Source organism: Grampus griseus (genome assembly GCF_964374135.1).
Source record: "Grampus griseus genome assembly, chromosome: X".
In the NCBI taxonomy this organism is placed as follows: domain Eukaryota; kingdom Metazoa; phylum Chordata; class Mammalia; order Artiodactyla; family Delphinidae; genus Grampus; species Grampus griseus.
In genome coordinates, this window is record NC_138999.1 from 62,656,370 (window position 1) to 62,670,861 (window position 14,492).

Consider the following 14,492-nt stretch of genomic DNA (forward strand, 5'->3'; position numbering starts at 1 on the left):
ACATGATAATGCCAAGTGCTGGTTAAGATGTGGAAGAAGTGGAGCAATTGGAACTCATATTTGTGGTAGGAATGTAAAGTGATACAGAAACTTTGGAAAAGTTTAACTCACTCTCACTCCTAGGCATTTACCCTATAGAAGTGAACATTTATATTTACACAAAACTGGTACCTGAGAGTTTATAGCAACTTTATTCATAATGGCCTAAACTGGAAATATCTCTCATGTCCATCAATTAGTGAATGGATTAAAAGCTGGTACATCCATATAGTGAAGTACAACAATAAAAATAATGAATATTGATTTACATAACAATATAGATGATACTTAAATGCATTTTACTAAGTGAAAGAAGCCAGATCAAAAGGTGTACATATTGCACGACTCCATTCATATAACCTTCTGGAAAAGGCAAAACCATAGGGATGGAGAACAAATAGGTGGTTTCCAGGGATTGAGGGAAAGGGTTTACAACAAAAAGAGCAATCAAGAGAAATTATTAATGCTAAAACAATTGTGTATGGTACTGGAGTGGAAGGATACATGACTCTATACTTGTCAAAACTATAGAACTATACATGATAGGAATGAATTTTAGTGTATGCAAATTAGAAATAAAAATCTCAAACAAATGGATATTTTTGCCTGTCAAATGATGAGAGATTTATAAAAGGAAAGGGCATATTTTGATGCACATTTATGTACCACTGATGGGAATGTTATTTGTACAATATTGAGGACAATTCAACAACACCTTTCAGGTGCCCTAATAATGCTCTCATCAAACTCAGTAATTCCAATTCTAGAAATTTATTCTAAAGAAATAGAGATGCAATAAAGGTTAATGTGCAATTATGTTCATTATATTTTAATTTTATAGGCAAAATTGATAATATCCAAAATGTCTGCATCATGGGATCATCCACAGTAAGTCCCCTATATACAAACAAGTTCCATTCCAAGAGCGTGTTCATAAGTCCAATTTGTTTGTAAGTCCAACAAAGTTAGCCTAGGTACCCAACTAACACAATAGGCTATATAGTACTGTACTATAATAGGTTTATAATACTTTTACACAAATAATACATAAAAAACAAACACAAAAAATAAAGAAAACATTTTTAATCTTAAAGTACAGTACCTTGAAAAGTACACTAGTACAGTATAACAGCTGGCATACAGGGGCTGGCATCAAGTGAACAGGCAAGAAGAGTTACTGACTGGAGGGAGAAGAGGTGGGAGACGGTAGAGCTGAAGGATCATCAGCAATAGGTAAGCTTCAATTTTTTTTTTAACCTTAATTTAAAAATACTTTTTTTATTTAACATCTTTATTGGAGTATAATTGCTTTACAATGGTTTGTTAGTTTCTGCTTTATAACAAAGTGAATCAGCTATACATATACATATATCCCCATATCTCTTCCCTCTTGCGTCTCCCTCCCATCCTCCCTATCCCATCCCTCTAGGTGGTCACAAAGCACCGAGCTGATCTCCCTGTGCTAGGCGGCTGGGTAAGCTTCAGTTTCACTCACATTCTGGGCCTGAAATAAAGATACTGTACTACTATGCTCTATACAGTACGGTACAGTAAAGTACACAAAAGCACAACCACTTGTAGAAGATGCATGCACGTGACAATGTACACCAGACACGTGAACTAACTTACATGACTGGACATGTGAACACACGTTCGCATCTTTGAAAGTTTGCAACTTGAAGGTTCATATGTAGGGGGACTTACTGTAAATGAATTTTGTTAGAACCATATGAAATATTATGTGACACTTAATACTGTATTTTTAAATAATGCTAATGATATAGGAGAATGCTTGTTTATTCTCAAATGAGAAAAGTTAGAGAATAACATATACAATGTCAATTTTATTTTTAAACTGTGTTATATACACTTATTTTAAAGAGTAAAAGGAAATACATGCAAATGTTATGAATTATTTTCTGGGTTATAAGATTATAGGTATTATTTACTTTTTAATTTACACCTTTCACTTTATTTTTTAACAATGACCACTTGTTACTTTTGTCATCAAAAAGAGAACATTTTTTATTTTCAAAAAAGAAACAAACCCAGCCTAATGCAGCCAATCCCATGATCTTTTCAGTTGCTATCTTCACTCAGAAGGCCACACTGTTGTCCCCCTGGATGCTTGTTGTTGTCTTGCTCCTTCAGGTACTGGACTCATTGCAGATGAATGAATACCTGCCAAAGTGAGAGACAGAGAGTGGCAGCATCTCTCCAGCAACATGAAACTGCTTAGTTAAACTGGCCTGATCAGCCACAGGCTGATACTGGTATCAATCTCTATGACCTATACAGGGAACAGATGTCTTTAAAAGCTATAATGCCCATCTTATATAACTGGAAGTTTCCCCTCTTCTAAATCTTTCTTCTATGAAATAATCTTTTAAAACCCTTCTCCAAAGCAGCTCCTAATTTTATTTTAGATATTCCATCATTCTCTGGGGAATGACAAACGTCCAAGTATTGACCTTTCATTGTACTGTTTCCTTATGTCCTATCTGCTGTTTGGGGTTGCATGAAGCCATTCTGCCCACTATCTCTGGCCCATTCATCCCATTAAAAAGAAAAACAAAAAAACTGAGCTATTTGGTACTACTTGTGCTATTTCCTCCGTCCTCAACCCCTTTAACACCCTGTTATTGAACTGGAGAGTTCTTCTAAGTTGCAAACTTTTTTCTGGGTTGTTTTTTTTATACAGGTCAACAGAAACCTCCACAAGGGCAGACCTACCTAAGAAAAGTTGCTGACAGTGACTCTCACGAGTAACGAAAGTGCAGCACAACAACTTACCTTCACTCTACCTCTAAAAATAACAGGTTCATAAAGCGAGTCTCAGTGCCTTCTCCACTGAGGTAAAGGATTTTATGACCTTTACTTTTCTCTCCTCCCTTCATTCTTAATGGCAATAAGGAGTTAACACCTATCTTCACTCACAAATATCAGAAATCTCAGGTTTGCTTCCTTCAATCATGTAGGCTTCTAGGTCTAATACCCACTAAAATGCCAAGCATTTGTTACTCCATAATGGGATTTCATAGCTTCCCTCTCCTTCCCCTCTGCACCGCACTCCTTCTCTCCTTAAATCCAGAGAGAAACATGGTGTCACTACCAACACTCATTGAATCTTCATTCACTCATTCACAGTAAGGCTCTTCCTATCTGGGGCCTGTTACAGATGGCCTGGGGGAAGGAAAAGAAAATAAACACCTGCTGAAACCCATCAGGGTGGGGCAGGAGATGAAAGGTGGCTAGAGAGAGCAAGGAGTGCACTAGAAGGATTATGAAGAAAGGAGAGGCAAGGCACAGGATAAGGCACCAGAAGATGTGACTAGGGGTGTCCTGAACAATCACTGGGAATATTTGAAAGGTTCAAGACTTTCCACTTCCCCCATACCCTATCTTGCCCATCCCCAAGAGACAAAAAGTAACCTGACACTGTTTACTATTGACCCATAAGATGTGTGTCCTTATATATCATATGTATGCAAATCCTAATCTCTGATGACCAAGTTAGAAAGGGAAACAAGCCCTCCTACTGGTATTTCATAATCAGTTGAGACATCAGGAGTAATCCCTGGGGCTGGGGTCCAGTTGCTGGCCATGGCTACAGTGTCTCCTGTGGCTGCCCCAGGAGATAAGGTGGGAGTTGGTTTCAGGGTGATTAACATTGAGTATTCTCCAACTGCAGAGTAATTATGACAAATTCAACCCCAACCTTAGTATTCATACCTCCTTGGGTTTTAAGAGATGGAAAGAAGTGCTAATGAAAGACAGTGACTCACAGTGGCATATACGTGGGATAGAGAAGTGCCAGTGGAAGGAGAAAGTCATGGCTTTTGTTTGCTTTAATCAGTGATATCTTAGCCATAGGACTGAAGGAAAAAGAATATGAATGCAGGGATTGGGGTTATTTTCAAGTCAATTGACTACCTTCCTTCCATGAAGTTGGGGTCTTATGTTGCTGAAACTCAAACTCATCTCTGGTGGCCTATATTCCAGCATTGGGGATCTGGCAATTTTTGACTACATGGTGTCCTCTTTATGGGAAGTGATAGTTCATATATACATACATAGAGTACAACTTCTGAAAGGAGCCAAGAGGGCTAAGCATGCAATTGAAAAGAGCAACCTGTGGTCTGGAGAGTCTTCAAAAGAGTGATCTATCTATTGAGTCATGCTTTGCAAAGCTGGGATGAAGAGAGGCTGTAGTCATCCTCTGATCTTTTCCTTTTCTTCTCCTTCATGAAGTCTTCTACCAGCTCCTCCTGAGGAATAAATATAGAGCAGCCCCCATGGGAGGGGATGGGCTATCTGAGGGTCTGGTCACTCTAACACAGTGGCTCTAAACCTTTATTGGAATATTGGCTCATTTGAAGACTATAACAAAAGAAAAATGACTGCATGCAATTTCAGAGGGTTCAGAGAGACTCTCTTCCTAAACTTTACCTTCCAAGTCCTAAAGGCCATCTCTTTGCATCAATTTCCAGCCATCCTTCCCAACAGCACAAGGAACATCTACAATATGGCCACCAGACTGGATGCATCCTGAAGCTAAATGGCTTTTACAAAGTGGTTTTGTTATTCACCCACTGATGTGGGCTTTCTTTTGTCTACTCTTTATCTTAAAAGCTCAATTAGATAATAGGACTGTGTCTTGTTCTAATCAACACGAGTGTTTTTCAAGTACTGTGCCTGTCTTTTTCAAAGGGCAGTTCTAGTTCACTCCTCAACTCAGAGGCTCAGAAGCCAAAGCACATTATGGAACACAGCCAACAAAAGCCTGTACCATGTAATGAAGTTACATCAAGGTCAAGGGAAAATTTTAATCCTAAACAAATCTTTTTATCATACTTCCAGATGACCAGCCTTGCTGCTCTTTCAAAGAGTTAGGAGATGGCCACAGGATTCCACCAGTGTTAAGGGCCAGCAGCCTAGCTATCCTTGCCTGGGATTGCTGCTCATTTTCACACATGAAATGTTGACAGATCCAAAAGGGATAAACAGATGGCACACAGCAAAGTGTCAGATATAGAACAAGCACTTAATAAAGGAGGGGATCATTTTAGATGTGCATTCTACCAGCCAAAACCTCAGTGCAATGGGCAAACCACAGTTTTTGCATCTTCTAGTAATCCCCACCACTCTTCTGAGGCTCATACTACCATCCCACTACAACCTCTCTTCTCTTGCATCTGCACAACTGTCATGTGCCAACCTCCAGATCATTCCTCAGTCACTGAAGCCTATTTTATCTAGCCTACAGTGTTCATTCCTAGCCCAGCTTTTGCTATAATCCTGGGTCACTTCAGTATCCAGGTAAACAACCATCTGACATCCTACCATCACAGGTATCTTGATCACTCCAATTTTAAAATTTTAACATTCCAAAGTTCAGCCTCTGATACAGGTCCTATCATTCTAGTTTTCCAACTACTCAGCACCCATCTTGATTGCACTAAGGCCTCTTTTTTTTACAGACTCTGAGCTTCCTTCCATATACAGTCTGGATCCTCAAATCCATTTCTGCATAACTCCTCTCTTGCTAGCTGTCCATCCCTCAATCAATCAAGATCAGTTCCAGGCAACCAAATGTTACTTGTAACAATGGTCCAAGACCACTTTATATTTTCCTGAATCTATTATCAAGTTTCAAACTAGTTGTTCACTTTGATATGTCATAAGCTCTCCAATCCAGCCTTTTGGCCTGGATATTCCTTAGACTCTTGTCTCCATAATCCTGTCCCCGGTCAGCTTCCTCTCTATCATCCACCTCTCCAATTACAAATCTTCAACACCCTTATCAGGTACTCTTCCTAACTCTTATTCTTGTCACTATGCCCCAGTGAAGAGGTAACTCCTTTCATCTAAGGCTAACCCTCCACCCGTGTTCTAAGAGCCAAAAGTTATCATCTCTCTCCCACATGTACAATGCCTCCCTTTTCCCTGCCCTGTAGTCTGTGAGCATGCTCAATTTTCTCCTACATTAAAAGGGAGCTTTTATGACTCACTGTAGGGCCCTGATGGAATTGGTTAACTTGTATTCTAGTTGTCACATCTTCTAACAGAAAGAAGGCTTCTCATGAAGCAATAATGATTTATCACACTAAATAAGAAAAAGGAAGTATGAGCCTGTTGAGTGGTGAAGATAATCTGGAGGCCTACCTGTTAATGTAGGTAAGGGGATAGCTGAGGTATAGTTGAAAGGGGAAAACTGTGAATACCAGCCACAGGAGCAAACCCCAGACTGTGAGGATGAAGTTTCTGATCAATGATCACTCTGGTCCTACCCAAGGAGCAACTGGCAGCAAGTGTAGTAGTGGCAGCAGCAACAATGCAACATCTGCAAGTAGCCAAGACTAAAATACAGGCATAGAAACAGAGTATTTCATGGAAAATACAATATTAAATATGACATATATGTGGCACTTGTGCTGCTACTCCCCTTCCCCCACCCCCAGCAAACATCACTAATTAGTTATAATCCTCTTTCATACTGAGCTGAGATCTGGCTTCAGAATCCTTTTTATAAAACATAATCAAGACAGGTACTATCAATCAGTTGGAGATGGTACTTGAGATGAAGTATATTTGCTATTTTTGCACTACACAGAAAAGTCCTTGGCAAAAGAATTAGAAGATAGGAGTAAGCTTCAGGAGAAAGCATACTGAAGACAGCTTGGACGTTGTAGGCAACTGGCGGGGACAAGCTGAGCCCATGGAGATCACAGAGCAGGCGCCCAATTAATGTCTGTTGATGATTCATTTTTTCATTCAACAAACATTTAATGAGGCCTACAATGTGCACCGGATTAGGCACTGTGAATACAAAGATGAATAAGGCACTGTCCTTGCCCGTTAGGAATTTAGAGTCTGGTAGACGAGAGCCATAGACACGGACAATGATAATACAACCTGATAAGTGCTAGGACACTTAGCAGGTTGTATTATATCCATCCGAGTAGGATTTCTTCAGGTTGCTGTTGGATCCATGAAGTCCTCCCAGCCACCAGGGCCTGCTGTTGTTTCTGTCACGCGGTGAATGTCCCAAGAACTAACAATGATACCTGCAATTTATAGCATGCTTATAACATACACTTTACAATATCCTCATGAAAACCCTGCAAATTAATTATTATAATAGATGAAGAAATTGAGGTTCAATGAGGTTTAGTAACATGCCTTAGATCACACAGTTATTAAGTAGTTGAGCCAGGTTTCAAATCCAGTTTTGACCAATTCCAAAGCATTTTACTACATTTTTTAGGATACTTTTATTCAGTTTGGGTACTGTACAAATTTTCAACAACTTTATATTTGGAAATAAGAGCAAATGCAATAGATTAGTGATCAGGGCATGGACAAAAGTCATCTGTTTTCCCAACCTATTTGGCAGAGGGGAAAAAAAAGGCAGAGAAGTGACTTCACACTAGCATGCCATTGAAAACCTTGAGGTCAGTTAGTTTTACTTTCTTTTGCAAACCCCAACATCCTTATTGACAATATAAAATATAAGTACCTCTAGTTAACTATCTTCCTTTAATCCTCGTCAAGGTCAACATCATTATCTGCAGCAACTACAGTTCATATAGCATTTAGCATATTCCACACCAGTTCCAAGCAGTTTACAGAAATAATCCCATTAAATACTTACATTCCCACCCTCACTCATCATTGCAAAAAGATATTATTAATTCTATTTTACATAAGAAGTACCAGAGAGGTGAAAAACCATGCTCAAAACCACATTGGTAAGTGTGAGACTCGATTTGAGTCCAAGACCCAAACTGTCACTGTACTGCTTTGCTGTCCTGCTCGGGGCTTCCTGTCCCAAACCTTCTTCCCCCTACTGCCCTCCAGGATGGCTAGTGACATAAGGTCCACTGAAAATACATAAGGTCTACTTAAACATAATCTCCTATTAATCATTCCAGTCACAGAAAGCCATTCTCTGAATCCCCAGGGTCACCACTCTGAGCCTTAAGGGGAGAATTTCCCAAATATTCTGTTTATATTGCTTTGAGAAAAGAGAAAATAAACACTGGATATATTTAGATTTTTAATTATTGAATGTATTTTTTTACCAACAGATATAACCATAAACATTTAAAAATCCCTAAGCAAAATAAAGCAATTGAGACAATAACTAAGGCCATTTCTTCCCTGAGTGGGTTTTAAATATAAAAGCCTCCATTTTTGGTAAAAAATATTTTGAGAGATATATGACAATGAGATTAGCCCTGCTATTGATGAGAAGGACCAGGAACTTAGTAATACTATGAGAAGTCTGCAGCTGTTCAGATGTCTTTCCAAGAGTCAAAATTTCATATGTGGCTGCCCCCCAAACCAAAGAAACTTGCAAAATCTGTGCAGCAAAGCCCTAGTCTGGAAGGAACATCTTTAGATGTTCACCCATCTAAAGAACACGTGAGGATCTTTCATGAAGGCCAGGGGTGGGGATGGGGGATACACACTTGCCGAAGCCTGAAAGCCTAAATTTTCCCATGTTCTAATTATATCTGTATTTTGTATAAACCCTTATTTGAGAGGTTATCCCCTCTTCTTCACTCCCACTCCTTCTAGCCTTAGATCACTTATCATCTTAACTACTACAGTATCCTTCTAACTGATCTCCCTGTCCAGATTTGAAAATCTTCCATACTACCAGAGTGACCATCAAAAGCATCTCCTTAAAACACTCAAAATGAAATCCAAATTTCATGGCTTATTTCCAATCTAATTTCATGAACTACTTGTAGTTTCCCAATTCATCATTCTATTTCTAATCCCCATACCTTTGCTTAGAAGGTACTTCCCTCTGTTTTCTGCCTAGTCAACCTTTACTTTCTTAAAGAATCAACTGAAGCATCAGTTCCTCCAACCTCTGCATCTCCAGACTCAGTCAAATGATTTCTCTTCTGAACCCCATAGTATCTTGTACATACCTCCATTGTAGAGCATACCATACTGTTGTAAGTATCTGTGTACATGTCGAACTCTCTCACTAGACTGAGAACTCTTTGAGGGCAGGAATCGTGTCTAATTCATCTCCATATCCCCATCACCAAGCACTGTGCCTGGCAGCACAAAAGGCAGCAGAGAGAAGCTGAAGATGCAGGAGAGAGAACAATAAAGCAATATTCTTGAACTGAGGCATAATACAAATATGATGAATGAGTTGAAGCTATAGAAAAATATATTTCAGCTCAGTATTACATAGAGCTCTTGAAAGAAGAGATAAGTTAACTCAGGGAGGAGTTCCCTATCACTAAGTACACTTACTTGGAGGCAAAAAGACCATTTGTTGGGTATATTATAAAAGGACTTGAATTAGGGTCAAATTAAAATAAGCTGTTTTAGATATGAGATTTTTTTTTTTAAGGTCCTTCTATCCTTGAGGTTCTAAATCTATAACCTATGCTATAATCAAAAGAGCCATCACTCTGAGCCCATGTCACAGTGAATGGTGGCTCCCAGAGTTGTGGACAACTGTTGAGGCTTCATCTCATTCCTGTCCATTAGCAGACTGATTGTACAACATAACTCATTTTCCGGTGACCTGATTCCCTGGTGACCCTTGAACCTGGAGCAGGAAATACTTTAAATGCTTTAAAGGCCACCAAGTAGAACCTCATGACCCCAAATATCTTCCACAACCTGCTACCTGAAGCCTTACGTTTCTTCCTTAAACCTTTAGTGCCTTTGATCAGTTTGTTAAAATGCCACTTAATCTAATATGGCGAGCTCGCACCAATCCAGTGTATACTATAGGATGGATAAAAAGAATACAACCTTCTGTACCTCATTAAATCATCTAGTCTCACCTTCCCCTCCATCCAACACAAATCAAAGAATGCCTACAAAATATCCTGATTTTTAATTCTGGTACTGTTTCTTCAACTGCAAAATATGGACATTGTATTGAATAGTCTCTCAGATCCCTTTTACCCCAGAGAAATATATGTTCCTCACCTATAAAATAGACAAGTGGAATCGGTTCTTCCAACTTCACCAGATTTTTATAAGGGTCAAATAAAACCATGTTTCTGAAAGGCTTCTAAATGATAAACTGCGATACAAATGTAAGGAATTACTATTGCAAATTAAGATATATAGGAGGGGAGAGGTAAAAGAAGTATGCTCTGCCATTAATGAGATTAGTTACCTGAGCAAACTTATTCTACCTCTCTGGGATGCCTCAGAGGGTTGTGATGATTAAATGGGAACATGTGAAGTAGGCACACAATAAAAATCAGTTTCATCTGCCCTGACTGAGACAGAATCTCAGTTATAAATGTGACCTTAAAGTGCATGTAATCCAACTTTCACTCCATGCAGGGAGATTCTCAAATTCCACTAGGTTATTATTTCCAAGAGTATTTTCATCTTTGGACATTCTTGAATCTGTTACTCCATTAACTAGAACTGCCTTTACACAACAAAACCAACTATCCCTGACTTCAGACCAGCAAGCTCTCCATTTTGGAGTTGTCTCCCACAATCTAAACAGCTCTAATTCCTATAATGCTTCTCATAGGATCTAAGTTCAAATATCTCTCTGTATCCTGGATGTTCTCCTTTAGCTCCCTCTCAGAGAGTTGCTCTTAAAATTGAAACAAAACCATCAAATGGAAGAGGACTCTTACCTCTCCGAAACTGTAAACTTTTGTAGTGAAAACACAACCAGTTAGCTCTATATTGGAGGGTTTGAAGGTCTTCAATGGGTACATATGCTATAAACAATAAGCAGAGTCCCCAAAAGCTTGCAGGATGGAAGAAGCACTTCGAAAAGGGAAAGGGGAGGGTCAAAGGGATGCTGACAGTATTAAAAACAAATGTCTTACTACATGATTTCCCCTAATATTAGCAACCACCTCTATACTTATGCAGAACAGGGATATGGAACATTATAAATAATGCAGACTCCTAGGGCCTTGTGGAAGAAATGGTAATGTCATATTCAAAAATACATTTTATATGACCTTTTATACTAATAGAGTCTAGTCTATGCAGATGACACCTTCTGTACTTTTCCCACCAGAATCTCAGTTCCTAAGATATCTTCCTACTTCTTCCAGAAACTAGGAAAAAAATATTGAAAATAATAAGTGGAAAAGACAAGCACACAATAATGAAGACCTGAATAAAAGGAGAAACATACCACCTTCATGTATGAGAAAATTATAAAGATGACAGCTCTCCAAAAATTATTCTATAATTCAATGCCATTCCAACTGTAACTCCAATGGTATTTGTGGTGAGAACTTGACATGCTCTTTCTAATGGGCTCCTGGAAGAACAAGTATATGAAAATAAAGAAATTTTTTAAAAAACGAATGAGGGTCTTTCCCTACTAGATAAAGTTGTTATTTAAAACTAGACATGTAGGAACATATAGCAGTCACATTGTCTAATCACAATGCAATAAAACCATATATACATTTCATTATATGTATATATTTCAACATATATTATATACTTCATATATATATGAAATATGTGCTCAAACCAGAAAACCTCAACATGAAGCATCACAGTAAATAACAATTGGGTCAAAAAAGAAATGTAAATTACAATCAAGCCAATTTAGCAAGTAAAAAAGGAACACTATAACATAAAGCCAATACTATACATAGCTTTATGTTCTCTTATTATAAGGTAATGAAAAAGAATTACTTTCAGTAAAGATAACAAACAAAATGAGAGTCAAACAAAGGAGAAGAATAGGGGACAAAGAATATGTGAATAAATAATAGCCTAAAACTTGCCAAATTTGATGAAAAAAATATTAATCTATACATGCAAGATCAATGTATGCCCAAAAGGATAAAGTCAAAGACACTCAAATCTAGACTCATGACTAACTTCAGAATCTTGAATGCAGCAAGAGAAAAACAACTCATCATGTACAATGGCTTCTCAGTAAGTTATAGCTGACTTCTCATCATAAACCATGGAGACCAAAAAACAGTGGGTGATATATTCAAACTGCTGAAGGAAAAAGAATGTAAACTGAGAATTCTATGTTCAGCAAAACTATCCTTGATAAATTAAGAATTATAGCATTACTAGATAAACAAAAATTAAAATAATTCAGTGCTAGTAGACATGCCATCTACAAGAGATACAAAATCAAGTCCTTCAGGCAGAAATGAAAAGACATTAGACAGTAACTCACATGCACATGAAAAATAAAGAGCACCAATAAGATAACTCCATAAATAAATATAACAGACAAAAAAATCTGTATTTATTTGTAACACTTTTCTTCCCATTTCTGACTTAAAGACAATAGCATAAAGGAATAACTAGAAAATTGTGTTGATATGCTTACGTCATGTACAGATGTAATTTACATAATAATAACATCACAAAGGAAAAGACAGGGAACAAAGACATAGCAGAACAAATTGTATACACAATTGAAATTAAGTTGGTATTAATCTGAAATCAATTCTTTTAAGGTAAGTTGTTAACTGAAAGATCAGAGCAACCATGAGAAAAACAACTCAATAAATATAATAAAAGAAAAAAGGGAATTTAAGTGGTACAAGAAAATGCTTAAAATATTTAACAAAAATAAAAGAAGGTAGTAATACAGGAACAGAGGAACAAAAAGAGTAAGACTCATGGAAAACAAGTAGCAAAACAGACATCAATCCTACCTTGTCAGTAATTACATTAAAGATAAAAAAATTTTTAAGTAATGCAATCAAAAGACAGAGCTTGGAACAACAGATTTAAAAAATATAATCTACCAATATCTTATCTACAAGACACAGTTTAAATTCAAAGACACAAAAAGTTTACAAGTAAAAGGATAGAAAAAGACGTACCAGGCAAAAACACTAACCAAAAGAGAGCTGGAGTTAGCTATACTAATAATAAAATACACAATTAAGAAAAGATTATTACTAGACATGAATAAGGATATTTTATTACAATCAAAGGATCAATCCATCAGGAAAGTATAATTATAAACATATATGTACCTAACAACATAGCACCAAAAATAAGGAGAAAATGGTAGAAACAGAAAAAGAAATAGATAATTCAGCAATAAGTTTCAGTAACAGAACAACTAGGTAGAAGATCTACAAGAAAAGAGAAGACCTGAACAACTCTATAAATAACCACTTGAAAAAAAAAAACAAACAAAAAAATAACCACTTGATCTATTAAACATCTACAAAACATCCACACAACTGCAGAATACACATTATTCTCAAATGCACATGGAACACTCTCCAGAACAGACTAGATGCTAAGAAATGAAACAAGTCTCAACAAACTTAAGAGAATTGAAATCATATAAAGTATGTTCTCCCATGATGAAATTATAAATCAATAACAGAATGAAATTTGGGAAATTCACAAATATGTGCATATTAAACAACAAACTCCTAAATAACCAATGGGTCAAAGAAGAAATCACAAAAAGAATTAGTATTTTGAATGAAAATCTAAACAACATATAAAACGATACATAACTCAATTCCAGTGAACATAGGATTTGAATAGACATTTCTCCAAAGAAATACAAATGGTCAATCAGCATATGAAAAGTTGTTCAACACAGAAACACTAGGCAAAAACACGAGATACAAGAAACAAATGACCCTTGAACAACATGGGCTGGAACTGTGTGGGTCCACTTACAGGTGGATTTTTTTTCAATAGTAAAAACTGCAGTACTACACAATCTGTGCATATGCGGAACCTCGGATAGGAGGAACTGCATGTATGGAAGGCTGACTATAAGTTACATGTGGATTTTCCACTGTGAGGAGGATGAGCGCCCCCAACCCCCTGTGTTGTTCAAGAGTCAACTGTACTTAACATCTACTGGGATGGCTATTATAAAAGATAGAAAATAAGTGAGAATGGAGTTAAATTAACATCCTCATAAATTTCTTGGTGAGAATGTAAAATGCTGCAGTTACTTTAGCAGTTTGTCAATTACTCAAAACATTAAATGTAGAGTTTCCATATTCCAAAGCAACTGCAATGCTAAGTAGATACCTAAGGGAATGAAAATATGTCCACACAAAACCTGAAATGTCCTTCAACATTATGCCAGCATCAAACTGCCCAATCTGTGTAGGCATAACCCATAAACATATAAGCAAAAATTAGAGATAAAATAAAATACCACATGGAGATTAGTCTTACCATTGAAATATTTTCATCCACTAGGACATGTAAGCTTTCCAGTGATACCATGAAGTCAAAAGATCCCGTAATACAGCTGGGCTAAATAATGATCTAGCAGAGAAGTAGCAGAGGCAAGACTGTAAAGAACAGTCACTGAAGAACCTCCAAAACAGAAAAGTACATTTGACCACAGGTGGTGAAAAATCTTAGCAGGACCACATCTATAATACAAAGGGATTGCTGAGCCAACAACTAGACATTTATTTTTAGTAACAGGTAGGAAAATATGACAATTCAGT

The 14,492-nt window shown here is 37.2% G+C and overlaps 1 long non-coding RNA gene across 1 annotated transcript in view; it reads right to left on the reverse strand.

The window, feature by feature from the left end:
- Nucleotides 1–208: 208 nt before the first annotated feature.
- LOC309839129 overlaps nt 209–14,492 on the reverse strand; it is a 62,278-nt gene continuing 47,994 nt past the window's right edge. The window contains exon 7 of the long non-coding RNA XR_014298461.1: nt 209–2,220. This is a non-coding gene — a long non-coding RNA (uncharacterized lncRNA). The remainder of the gene's footprint in view (nt 2,221–14,492) is intronic.